General features: G+C 40.7%; 1 protein-coding gene across 1 annotated transcript in view; it reads left to right on the top strand.

The window, feature by feature from the left end:
* Positions 1-360: 360 nt before the first annotated feature.
* The window catches only part of COL11A1 (collagen type XI alpha 1 chain), a 440,246-nt gene continuing 426,801 nt past the window's right edge, over positions 361-13,805 (top strand). Inside the window, exon 1 of the mRNA XM_056844241.1 lies at positions 361-367. The gene's annotated coding sequence lies outside the window, so the exon portion shown is untranslated. The remainder of the gene's footprint in view (positions 368-13,805) is intronic.

Here is a 13,805-nt window from a genome sequence, read left to right on the forward strand (position 1 = left end):
GCAAGGAATAATAGATGAGTTTCATATGACAGAATATTTAACATTCAGAAAATATAAATGGTTACCGATGCACAGCTGAACTGTGTCACTAATGGTGCAACCCTAAGTAGTCACAACCTTCTACCTCCATTGAGGCCAATGGGCTTAGAAGGGTGTAACTCTGCTCAGGACTGCACTGTTAATGTCTTTAAATACTTTGCTTTGGGGACTGCTATATCTATAGTAATTGAATGGGATCATAAAGACATTATATTTCCCAGAGGGTTGACACAGCTGGTTCATTAGTAGGAAAGGTGTGCTGGAAGTTGATGATGCCTATAATTCTCACAGTTTGTCTTTATTTTTAATTGCCTGGTTAATGTTGTTGGTTGGCTGAGGAGAACATCTTCCAGCTGAACAAACAGGAGACTTCTGACTTGAGAAGTGTTTCCAACTGTCAGAATATGGTAATATTGCTATAGGTTAAAAATTAGACTCTAATGTAATAACCACTGCTAATTGTATTCTTTAAACTAGTTGAACAGGCTTTCCCCATAAGAATGCAAGAGGTCTGCTGGATCAGACAGTGGTCCATCTAGCCCATCTAGACCAGAATGCTGTTTCACACAGTGGTCAGCTTATTCCTCGGGAGGGCCAACAAGCATGGCATAGAGGCACTGGTACTTAAAGGTTTACTGTTCCATTTAGTCACTATGGCATAGCCACTCCTGGGGGAAAAGATCTTGCCAGCATGGTACATGCCTTGATAACATCGAGGTTAGACTATACCCACAGACAGTGAATTTCACAATTTAATTACCAATTGAGTAAAGAAGCATTTCCCTTTTGTTCATCCTGATTCTATTGCCCATCCAGGGAAGTTTACTTCTAGTGCAGAAACTGCTAATGTGTGATTTCATGATTGAGCATTATAGGACATTGAAGTTGAAAGGATGGATAATTTCAGAGGCTGAACCCCTAAGAGGCTACCCCCTTGGAGAACCAGTAGACTGCTAACCCCTTACCTGGCCACAGGGAAGGTCTCTGTGCTATGCTGAGCCTCAGAAGAGGTGAGCTGATGTAGAAAAAAACAGAAGGAGAAGCCCAACAGTGCATTCCTGAGAGGAATGCCTGTGCCGGTCTTTGGAGGGCAAGCGGCTGTGCTGCCTCCAAAGGAGTTTTCGGCCCCATCGAAATCTCCTCCCGGATTTAAAAACCTAAAAGGTGGGGTATCTCAGCAAAAATAAAAAGGGGCGTTCCTGGCCTGAAAGGGCTTTGGAGGCCTCCTAAAGGTGACTCCTCCCCCAGACTGGTGCCAGAATGCCCGAGGAATGCCTCCCAGGACGCTGTAACTCCCCGGGAATGCCTCCTGGGATGCTGGCGCAGCCTTTGATGGTGTTTGGATGCCGCCAGAAGGCCCAGTTGGTGTCCCGGGGTGGTGCTGCCACGGCAGCCACCACAACTGGTGTCTGGGCCTGCCCACCATTGTTTGGACCATTAACACCAGTGTTAGTTGCCTGGATGCTGGCGCAGGGGGCCCGGACACCATCATGGCGCCTTCCTGGCCTCCTAAGGGCTTTCACCCTTAGATCTCAGGAATGTGCTGCAAGCCAGCCTCAACAGGCAACCCAGAGGCAGCCATAGCAGCTAGGCCCAGTAAGAAACTGCAAGGTTGGCTATGGATCCTGGAGGAGAAGAGAACATAAACTGGAGGGTTACGTCTGAGACCAATATAGAAGAAGGTCCTCTTCTTTACAGATTTGCTGGGAAGGAGAAAGAACAAGGAGCAGTGTGGAGTTAAGCCCAGATCTTTCCATGGTGGCAGTATCACTTAAAACAACAGATTAAAGAAATAAAAAACCAGCATTCCATTAAAAAAACAGTAAAATATTTAATAGAATGGCACTAAGAGAAAAGAAGGCAGATAGAATAAATGAAAGCTGCATCACCCTTCAAATTAAATAAAGAAATAAATTACCAAAATGAGCAGAGGTAAAACAGGCCAATATTCAAATTTAACACTGGCATTAAGCACAACAGAGAAACTAACAGAGATTTAAAAAAAAAAAACAGTATAGGATAAATATCTTAACAAAAGTCTTGGTTAAATTAAAAAAAAATGCCAGATGGCTAAAAGACAACAGATTTGGAATCAGGTGGATTTACATTCTCAGTAGATTTCTGTAGGCAGGAAGTTCCACATTCTTGGGACTGTAACAGAAAATGCTCCCTTCTCCTTCGTGCTCAATTTTTTGCTTGAAAATAAACTCTTCTAAAACAGCCTCTTTAATAAACAAACAAAAATGTTTTAAAAATTAATTGATAACCTTTAACTTTAGGGAAACCTTTTGCTAAGAATCATCATTCAGGACTATATTTTGACATGTTGAAGCTAGCACACTTTAGGCAGAATCAGCAGCTAAAAATAATTAGACAAAGTGTCAAGTTAAAGTATTCTTTATTTTGTGTTAAAAATGTAATTCATTGGCACTGGTATTGTGGATTCAATATGCCTACCACATTTAGCAGAGTATGTCTAGAAAATTTGACCAGGGCCCAGAATTATTTATATTTGAGTTTCTCATTACAAGTTATTCTTTCCCATTTTTCTTTCCTTGTAGCAGTAGATAGAATTTGGAAAATATCTATCAGATATTCAGATCAAAATAATCAGCAATTCAAAAGTGTACATTTATATTTGTTGCTATAAATACATTATGACATTTAAATTTTTATTTCATAATATTAGCTTCCTAAATATTCTTTACGCAATCATATGTGATGGCTTTACCAGTGTACAAAGAAGCCTTTCTAATTTGGCAAGTGGAATGATGATTACAGCATAGTATTTGAAAATTATCCATAATATAGCATTAAGATTCTCTTCTTAATATAGAAATACAAGCAGGGGATCCTCAAGGATTTCTATAGGGAATTTCCTTTTCCCTTCCCCACTATTTCATCTTTCCCTTCCCTGAAAGCCCTTTAGCTTCTCCCTTTTGCCTGCTTCTTTCTGTCCTTCCCATCCACCAGCCAACCTACCTTTATGTGTCTCCCTGTCTTCAGTTTTTCTTCCTTCCATCCCAGTGGCAGCCTTTCCATGGGGAAATTCTTCAGTTCCAGGATAGGCAGAAAAAGTCTACCAAAAGGTCAGGAATGGGCTGTAATTGTAACTCTTGCAGTACACCGGCCATCAGTTCCACAGGCTTATTGGGGTGAGAACACTCTAAGAGACAGTTGTCCTACAAGCTGGTCATACTTTTAATGTCCAACTAAGGGACATTTATTTCAATCTGGATGTTACGTTTATGTCATTTTTGTATGGGCTTGTGTCTTGGCAACCATGTGCAAGCATCTCAGTCTGAATATATGTAGCCCTGTTATATGAAAGACCCTCAACCACTTTGGATAAGACAAAGTATTTGCATGGCTCCTGTAAAATAGTTTTATCATACTCAGTTCATGTTTTTATAACAATTGTTTGGTTTTGGTTTTTAGTCTTCTGTAATATTTATGCTTGGTATTGAAATATTTTTTAATTATCTTTTTTGTATATATTGTAGATTCTCTCACGAAGCCTAATGCAAAATGCATAGGGATCTTCAAGTGAAATAAAATTGCTTTTCCCTCTGCACCATTATCAGACTAAGGTATTGTATTGTCTGCGTTCAGACACAGGTATTGCATTGTAAAAAATAAACAAGTGCCTTGGTCCAGAGAAATATGTGCACTCAGATTGCTGAAAGATGGATACAAACATTATTCCAGTGCTTTGATTAAAAAAAAAAATTAGAGGTCAGTCTAGCTGGTCATTTATGTGTTGTTAGGCATTTGCAACTATCCATGCATGGAGCAAAATACATGGAATGGCAGTGAACTGGTTCAGCACTAAAATATATCATAACATTTAAAAATAAAACTCTCCCGCCCCCAAGTTCTGTGATGATTTATTTAAGGCAGTTGAAAATTACAACATTGGTTTTGCAGTGATGAAAATTCCATTTATTATGGCACTTGTGTCTTGGCTCCATAGGTGCAGATTTGCTCCAAAATATATTACATAATAAAATAGAATTTCCAGACAGAAGTCAGACTTTAATAGCTAGATACATATCAAGGGAAAACCTATTCTTTGCATTGGCTGCCTATTATACACATGGTTTTTATAATAAATATTCTTTAGGGTTTCCCTCCCTCTTTCTCTTGAAATAGTTTCCCTGAAGCCATTTTGAGAACATTCCTTTCTATAGGATAGACCTTCCATTTTGTATTTGCTCCTCAGCTCAAGGAAAATACCTCTTTTTTTGCTGCTTAACAATGTGTACTATTTTTCTAGTTTTTACCTCCAGTCTGAAAATTAAGTACCATCTGCGGAGTAGGGTTATGTGGCCAGAAATTAACCTGTCAAGATCCATCTTGAACGATACCCATTCATACATTTAGCAAATGCACTGAATCTGAATGGGATCATTTTTGGCATTCAGCAGTGGTTGGAAGACAGCAAACTCCCAATCTCATCATTATCCAGGTACCTCACTGTCTAGTTTCATTTTCCCATATAGCAGGAGAGACATCAAGCATTAACTCAGTAGATATGTGGCGAATGGGGATGTCATCCAACCAGAAAAGTTAGATGACCTTTCCAAAGAAACAGGAGCATCCAGATTGGATTTCTGCCCACAGTGTTTCCATTATCTCCCAACTGTTAACACCATTTATCTGGCTTTGAGCACTCTCTCTGTGTGAGCCATTTCATTCTCCGTAGCTGCACCTAAACAGCAAAAGTAAAGTTCTCCTTGTTCCTACTAGCTGGCAGGTATTCCAGATTATCAGGAGATTTTAGTTATTTAGAAAATGAATATATCACCTGCTTGAGTTAGCTTACAACTAAAAGAATAAAACAGAACCAAACAAGCCATTAAAAACAAGCCAGGGTATATAACAAAAGCCATTTCCACAAAGATTCTTTTCCCCAGGTTCAATGTTACCTGGAAGCAGGAAGTATTTGTTAACCCACATTTTCCCCACATACAAGTCACAGAGACACACTGCTTCTCTCCCTTAGGGATACTCAGGAGGCACCTTGAGCAGTGGCTTTGCCTTCTCATCAGGGTTGTGTGTGTGAGAGTGGGGGTATGGTGCTGCCTGCCAGGAGCAGATGCTTCACATTTCGTCAGCCAAGAACAAAGAAGGAGTGCAGAGGCAGGCATTGGCTACTTAAGTGGCCACACTTGCCCCTGCCCCCTTGAGACAGCATCTGAGGGCACCCTAGTGAAGCTGATCAGTCCTCCCTTTTTTCTAGGCACAGCAAACCCCCCTCCCCCCCCTTACTTCAGCTCAGGGAGGAGGTGCTAGAATGGGCTTAGTTTTGGTTCTCCACTTTTCAGCACTAGTTATGTAGACTGATTTCTGCTGTATCTATCCTCACAACACACATCACTTATACATACATACATACATACATACACATACACATATATATACATATATATACATATACATACATATATATATGTATATATATATGTATGTATGTATATATAGTATAATGTGGTTTTGTTGATGCACAAATCATATTGAGAATGTGTGTAAATAAAGAAACAGACGAGTGAAGCAGAATTTTAAAAGATTTGGGTCGAAGTCACAGGAATGATAAACTAAAAATCAAAGAAATGCTGTTGTGTATAAAATAATACGTTTGCACCCTTCCTTCAGTAACTCAAAAAAGGTCTTTATTAATGTAATTGATTTGTTAGTTAAAAGATAGTCAATTGGCTGTTTAAAATTCTTTAATAATTTAACAGACCTATTTTATTACTTTCTTGATTTAAATGTAGAACATATGGTCATCTAATCAACATCAACATTAGTCAATGTATGGCCAGAATAGGAAGAAGAAAGGGATATAAAACATGTTTGGATAACCTTAATGCCACGTTTGAACAAGCAATCCTGTTCCAGAAATAGCTATTTATAAACAGCACGTATTTATGGATATTGTACAGTCCCTCTGAAAGACCCCTAAGAGTCATGAGATGTCTTTAAAAGAACCTTCAGTGAAAGAATACAGAATAGTATTAAGGACTAATAAATAAATAAATCCAAGCCAACTTAGAACTATATTAATACAATTCCAGGTTATTTAAGAAATCCACGATTACGGGGGAAATCTCTACAGAACTTTGTATTCATACCAGATCATATTAAAAGGATGCTAAGAAATATCTGACGCAGGAAAGTCTCTCTTTATATTAAATGTGAACATCCAGCAGTTAGTTTTCTTCAGTAAAAATTAGACTCTTGTAGGTTATCCGGGCTGTGTGACCATGGTCTTGGTATTTTCTTTCCTGACATTTCGCCAGCAGCTGTGGCAGGCATCTTCAGAGGAGTAACACTGAAGGACAGTGTCTCTCAGTGTCAAGTGTGTAGGAAGAGTAATATATAGTTAGAAAGGGGTTGGGTTTGAGCTGAATCATTGTCCTACAAAAAGTATCAAAGGTAGTGTGCTAATCATTGTCCTGTAAGTATCAAGATAATGTGCTAATGAGGGTGTGGTATGTTAATATGGAACCATTGTATCCTGAAGTGATCTGTTAATGTGTGAATCCAAAGATAATCTGCATGGCTATTGTGGACTGTAGTCTTTGTTAGTCTGGAGGTTTTTCAGGACAGGAAGCCAAGCCTTATTCATTCTTAAACTCTCTTCTTTTCTGTTAAAGTTGTGCTGATGTTTATGAATTTCAATGGCTTCTCTGTGTAATCTGACAAAATAGTTGGTAGAATTGTCCAGTCTTTCAGTGTCTTGGAATAAGACCCTGTGTCCTGTTTGTGTCAGTCCATGTTCAGCCACTGCTGATTTCTCAGGTTGGCCAAGTCTGCAGTATCTTTCATGTTCTTTTATCCTTGTTTGTATGCTGCGTTTTGTGGTCCCGATGTAGACTTGTCCACAACTGCAGGGTATACGATATACTCCTGCAGAGGTGAGGCAGTCTCTTTTGTCTTTTGCTGATCGTAGCATCTGTTGAATTTTCTTGGTGGGTTTAAACACTGTTTGTAGGTTATGTTTTTTCAAAAGTTTCTCCATCCTATCAGTGACTCCTTTAATAAATGGCAAGAATACCTTTCCTATGGGAGGCTGTTTTTCCTGAGTTTTCTGATTTTTGTTTGGTTTAATGGCCCTTCTGATTTCATTTCTGGAATAGCTGTTTGCTAGCAGTGCATGATTTAGATGATTAATTTCTTCCTTGAGAAACTGTGGTTCACAGATCCATCTTGCACGGTCCATTAATGTTTTGATTATTCCTCTTTTCTGTCGGGGGTGGTGGTTGGAGTTTTTGTGTAAGTAGCAATCTGTGTCAGTTGGTTTCCGGTAGACCTTGTGACCTAACTGAAAGTTTGTTTTACGGATGACAAGGGTATCAAGAAATGGGAGTTTACCCTCAATTTCCTTTTCCATGGTAAACTGAATTTTTGGATGGATATTATTAAGATGGTTTAGGAAGTCCATTAATTTTTCTTCACCATGGCTCCCTTCCTGACTATATATTACTCTTCCTACACACTTGACACTGAGAGACACTGTCCTTCAGTGTTACTCCTCTGAAGATGCCTGCCACAGCTGCTGGCGAAACGTCAGGAAAGAAAATACCAAGACCACGGTCACACAGCCCGGATAACCTACAAGAACCAATGAACTCTGACCGTGAAAGCCTTCGACAAAAATTAGACTATTTGGGGGAAACCCCTTTCACTTTGTGGAAGTAATTTCTGCTCCCAAAAGTACTTGTTTGGATCCAAGCCTGTACATTTATTAAATTATTGAAACAGTTCCATGTGGCAACTGTTTCCATGTAGTCACCCATTCACATACAAAATACATTGCTGAATGCACTAAGAAGTTTGAACTCCCCCATCATATCTTTTACTGCCTTAGCAGAACAGTTGTATTTACACAAATGACAAATGTAATCATTTTATGATGACATAATTAATTGAACTGGGCTTGAAAGATAAAATAATGCATCCTAAACACAATCCAGTGAAACCACAGATGTTTCATAGAGGCAGGATGATTAATTAGTGATATGGATTCATACTGCCAAGAGGAAAACAGATGAAAAATCATGTTCAGACTTATGATGTTCAAAGGCAACAACAAATAAATATAACAAAAAAATAGACTTGAGAAGAACAGGCAAATGTTTAATGCTCTATGTGAATCAATTAATCTCTTCTTGACATACACCGTCTTACCAAAAAAAGGAATGTCTCTTTGATGAGGTGGCTCCTCTTTGAAAAATTGTGCTTTAATTAATTATCTATCACCTTTTAATACATTATTTAATCAATTTATATTTGAATATATTTGCATATTACAAACAACTCTAGATAGTATATGCCGGTTCTTTTAAAGCAGTAGGGTGAGATAATTTATAGTTTAATAAGCAAAAGCTACTACTCACTTGTCAGAGGAACCTAAACAGTAAGTGCAACCTTACTGTTCTAATTTCAACTTGACTCCACTGATCTTGGGCTGCATCAACAGAAGTATAGTGTCCAGATCAACCGAAGTGATGGTATCGCTTTACTTTGCTCTGGTTAGACCTCACCTAGAGTACTGTGTTCAGTTTTGGGCACCACAATTTAAGAAAGATGTAGACAAGCTGGAATGTGTCCAGAGGATGGCAACAAAGATGGTGAGGGGTCTGGAGACCAAGTCCTGTGAAGAAAGGTTGAAGGAGCTGGGTATATTTAGCCTGAAGAGGAGAAGGCTGAGAGGGGATATGATAACCATCTTCAAGTACTTGAAGGGCTGTCATATAGAGGAGGGTGCTGAGTTGTTTTCTGTTGCCCCAGAAGGTCGGACCAGAACCGATGGGTTGAAATTAAATCAAAAGAGTTTCCATCTAGACATTAGGAAGAATTTTCTAACAGTTAGAGCGGTTCCTCAGTGGAACAGGCTTCCTCGGCAAGTGGTGAGTGCTACTTTTCTGGAGATCTTTAAGAAGAGGTTGGATAGCCATCTGTCAATGCTGATTCTATAACCTTAGGCAGATGATGAGAGGGAGGGCAACTTGGGCATCTTCTGGACATGGAGTGGGGGTCACTGGGGGTGTAGGGGGGAGGTAGTTGTGAGTTTCCTGCATTGTGCAGGGGGTTGGACTAGATGACCCTGGTGGTCCCTTCCAACTCTATGATTCTATGATTTGACATCACTGATTAACTAGAGTTTTAGTTGATTAATCTGTTACCTAAAGATATCAGGAGTATTCAGAACAAACTTTTTTTCAACCCCTGGAAAGGTCAAAAGCTACTAACAGTGAGTTTACCCAGATTAAAAGCTCAAATCTACCAGACATCTTAGTAATGTTTGAGCTGAAAATGACTTCAAAATTGCCAATGAGCACGATTCAGTGAAGCATGCACAAAAGATGGAGGAGATTTTTCAACACCCTCCTTCCTACGTTGAGTGCAAATTCCCCACAAAAGCTGTCACCCAAATTAGCAAAATCCCCTGACATACGTGCACATCCCTGGGTATGTTTGGAACCCACCTTATACAGATTGATATAGATACAGAGATATATAAACATTCACATAAGAAGAGAGAATTTAAAAATCCAGAAAAGGGATGTGTGCACCACTGGTATTCTGTAACAAAGCCGTTTCCCATCTGCTAGCTGTAATGAGGCCATGAATCCTTAGAAAGAATAGTGTGATAATAGGTTGCAGGTCTCAGTAATATCTTGATCTCTGGACAGTTTTCCCACAGGACAGGCACACTGGCAAATTTTAGTGGGGGATAAAACAAAACCAAAGTTGAGCCAGGTTGGGGAAAAGCAGATAAGAGTGAGGGGCTGTGGGAAACTTGATGTTATGAAATTCTCATGAATTCCAAAAACCAATATTACATTTTTAAGTGGTTCTTCCACATACAGGCATGCACTCCAAAATGCTTAGTCTTTACAAGATTTCACACTATCAGTGGAGGTTGGGAATGTGCTAAATATATAGACAGTGCTTTGAGCTAAAAGGGAGGGCAAAAGAAATTCTAAGGCAATAGCTTTAAGCATTTCAGAAGAAAGGAATCTGGCTCTGGGCCCCTGCAACAATGCTATTTCAATTGCAGTTGTTACTTACCAAAGATGCTTCAGGGTCATTTTTCTCATATGATATTATAAATAAACCTGTGTGAACCTGTCCCAGGATTTATTCTTAGCTGCAGGAGATGTTCAAACATTCTCCTTTTTTTTGTACTTTCAATAGATGGTGCAGACAGAGGTTCATAAACTTCCACCTTCTGTGTCTTGAATTTCCAGCATTCCAATGGCCTATTCCTTTGAACATAGCAATATTCTTCCATGCCATGTAGAGATGAAATTGTCCTTACAGAAAAACTTGCTACAGGTGAAATAAATTACTGTGTCATTGCATGTTGGGTTGGACCCAACCAGGTTTTCTGCTACATAAAACAGCTGAGTGGCCTCCTTTGACCACTCCAGAAGTCTATGTTGGGGGTCATGGTACCTTCATAGAGAGGTCAGGTAGGATGTGGGCTGTAGTAAGGAGGTAAAATGGATGAGATGAAGCAAAAAGGTTGCTGGATCCAACTCTTCTTTACTTGATGTTGGATACACAAATTATATTTCAGTAGGATATTAAACTGGTACCTGATTGGCTGAAATGGTAATGGGTAGGAGATCTTGGAGCCAATTTTGTGGTGAGTGCTGAAAGATTTTGTGCAAATCTGGAAGCCTCATATGAAGAAGAGTTGGTTTTTATATGCTGACTTTCTCTAACACTTAAGGAAGAATCAAACCACCTTACAATCACCTTACCTTCCCCTCCCCACAGCAGATACCCTATGAGGTTGACAGGGCTGAGAGAGCTATAAGAGCTGTGACTAGCCCAAGGTTACCCAGCTGGCTTCATGTGGAGGAGTGGGGGAACCAACCCGGTTCACCAGATTAGCATCTGCCGCTCATGTGTAGGAGTGGGGAATCAAACCTGGTTCTCCAGATTAGAGTCCACTGCGCCAAACCACTACTCTTAACCACTACACCATGCTGTACCCTTGAAAAGCAGATGGTTATGGCATAACTTTGGCATAACTTGATTCTAGCCTTGCTAAATTTGTTCTGGTTTCTCAAACTTTCTAGCCTGATATTCTGTCTCATGTTCAGAACAGAAGATCCATCTTCCTGAAGCACAATCATTTTCCACCTACAGTTCTGCTACCACCTAGTTCCAGCAGAGTTCAAAATGCACCTGAGAAAATGCGGAGTAACCTAACAACCAACATCAAATTGGAGGGATCTGAAGTCGAGAAAAATAATATATTCCAATTCTGGCAAACTGGGAGAAACCTCTAAAGAAGGTTTCTTTATTTATGATATTTTTATGCTGCCTCTTCAGAGTCCTGTTTGAGACTCCTTACAATTAAAATCACCACAATATTAAAACCAAGCTGTTAAAAACAACCCATTAAACATAAGCTATTAAAACAGGAGCAGTTGGACATAAGCAACATAAAAACTAAGCATTAAACAGAAAGAGAACATTAAAAAGCTGATGTTTTCGTGTGTTTTTTAACCCTAATGAAAAGCCAGGGCAAAAATATGTGTCTTGGCTGCCAGGAAAACCTCAAGGGGGAGGAAGTTCCAAAGGGGAGGTACTACCACAGCTAATGCCCTGTATCTAGTTACCACCTGCCTTATCTATGACGACAGAGGCACAGAGAGCAGGGCTTGTGAGGCAGATATTAACTGGTGGGATGGCTAGTATGGGAGGAGACATACCCTATCCCCAAACTGCTTAAGGCCTTAAAGGTAAGAACCAGCACTCTGAATTGTGCTCGGGAACTGATGGATAATCAGTGCAGATCTTTCAGCACAGGGATGACATTTGACAGCAGCTGTTTTCAAAAAGGGTTTCGGAGGCGGCCAGTGAGAATTTCCCAGGGTATCCACTCCAGGATGGATATGCAGGAATGGAGCTGGTGAGATGAGAAGGAACTGGTTGCACTCAAACCCCTCTCCTCTCCTTCTGAGGCATATCAGTGTTTCCACTAGAACATAAATCTCTGAGTGGTTTCTATGGGAGTGGAGCTACCAACAGCCACCAAGCTGTGCATCCATGATGGGACTCCATCCCAAGACCCCTTATTGGGGTCCCCAAATGGGGTAAGGCAGGCATATCATTCCCAAATTGGATCCATCCCAATGCCAAAAACCACCTATGCTTTGACAAACATGAAGAGAACAACAAACCACAAAACAGAGGGAGGGTAGGTGGGTTCCATTGTCCAGAAAAACAAGCTGACTGGCTAGGCAAAGCCATTTAAAGAAGTGAAGGAGGTGGGGAGATGCAGGGAGTGCCTGTGTCACCCCCTTTGATGCCCAGCCTGATGAGCAGCCCAAGCTACTCACCCAGGGGAAGCTCCATTTCAGAGTGGAGATGCCACCCAACTGGACCACAATGGGCAGCCCCAGTAAGTCATGGCCACATGCTTTGCAACTCTACAGGCAAAGCAGCCCCACCAGGAAATGGAAGAAAATAAGTACACACAACAAATCTGTTGAAATAACAAAGGCCACAGCTTTATTGATTAGAAGAGATGGAGCATTGGCAAAGCATAGGGAACAGATCCAGGCATCAGGTGACCACCCTGTCATCTGATGAAATGAATCCTAACCAGTGTGTTGGGGTAGCAACAGGGGTGGCATATCAGTAGTTCCAATAGGACATAAATCTCTGAGTGGTTCCTATGCTTCCTGGGAGTGGGGCTACCAACAGCCCCCGAGCTGGGCACCCATGATAGGGCTACATCTAATACCCTGCAGGCACACAGGTGCATCTTCCCCAAATTGTATCCATCCCAGTGCCAAAAACCACCAAAGCTCCTACTGCTGCAACCAAAAAAGGAGAGAGTTCCAGATTCCAAGGAGCCACAGGTCCCCAACTGGACAGGTGCACTCCGTCAGGATAGTTATAGTTCAGACTGCTGAAAGAATATATCAGAGTGCTGGATAACCATGTCACCAACTGAGTCCATGAAATGACTGACAGCTCTGCACACTTTCTTCCTGGCAATGTCAACCCTGGCTGGGACATCAGTGTTGAACCACACCTGTCGTTCCAGAAGATGGGACCAGAACAGATGTGTGTGAGGCAACCTGGAGTGTAGCTCTTTAAGGTCCCTTATCGCTGCCAATGACGGATTGATCCCCTTGCTACCTGGCAGATCATTTTCCCCTTACCATGGAGACGGGCCATATCTGGCCTGCTGAGGCTGCCTGAAGGTCACATCCCGGCCCATTTGGTCTGGTCTGTTTTTGATCTCTGAACTTTGATGCTTAGGGAAGAAACACAGACCACCACATTCCTGACCTCAAGGGCATGGCTTGATTTGTCATGACTGGAGGTTGGAACCAGCTCGCTGTACCAGAAAGCCCCATAGAAAGCCAGTACAAAGGCTGTCACCTCAAAATCACCTGTTGATAATGTCTATGGGAGCTTTACAAGAAAAGAGCTTTTGAAACTGGTGGAGACCAATGCCTTATAACAGCGGAGCCAGTGTTATGGTTTTCAATACATTTATGGTTAAAGGTATAGATTATTGACAAAATTTAAGGTTTCAAAATTGAGCCTGCAAATAGAGTCAGACACTTGTGAAAAACAAGTTGTGTATGAGACAGGAACCACAAAACAAGGTCAGACATTGGATAGCTTGTCAAGGTTACTGATAATGCCAGGTAGTAAAAAACAAGTTTATGTGTTTTCATGGTATCTCTTGATTTCAAGCCAAATGTGAATAACAAGTTTAT

Source organism: Euleptes europaea, chromosome 2 (genome assembly GCF_029931775.1).
Source record: "Euleptes europaea isolate rEulEur1 chromosome 2, rEulEur1.hap1, whole genome shotgun sequence".
NCBI classification, from domain to species: Eukaryota; Metazoa; Chordata; class Lepidosauria; order Squamata; family Sphaerodactylidae; genus Euleptes; species Euleptes europaea.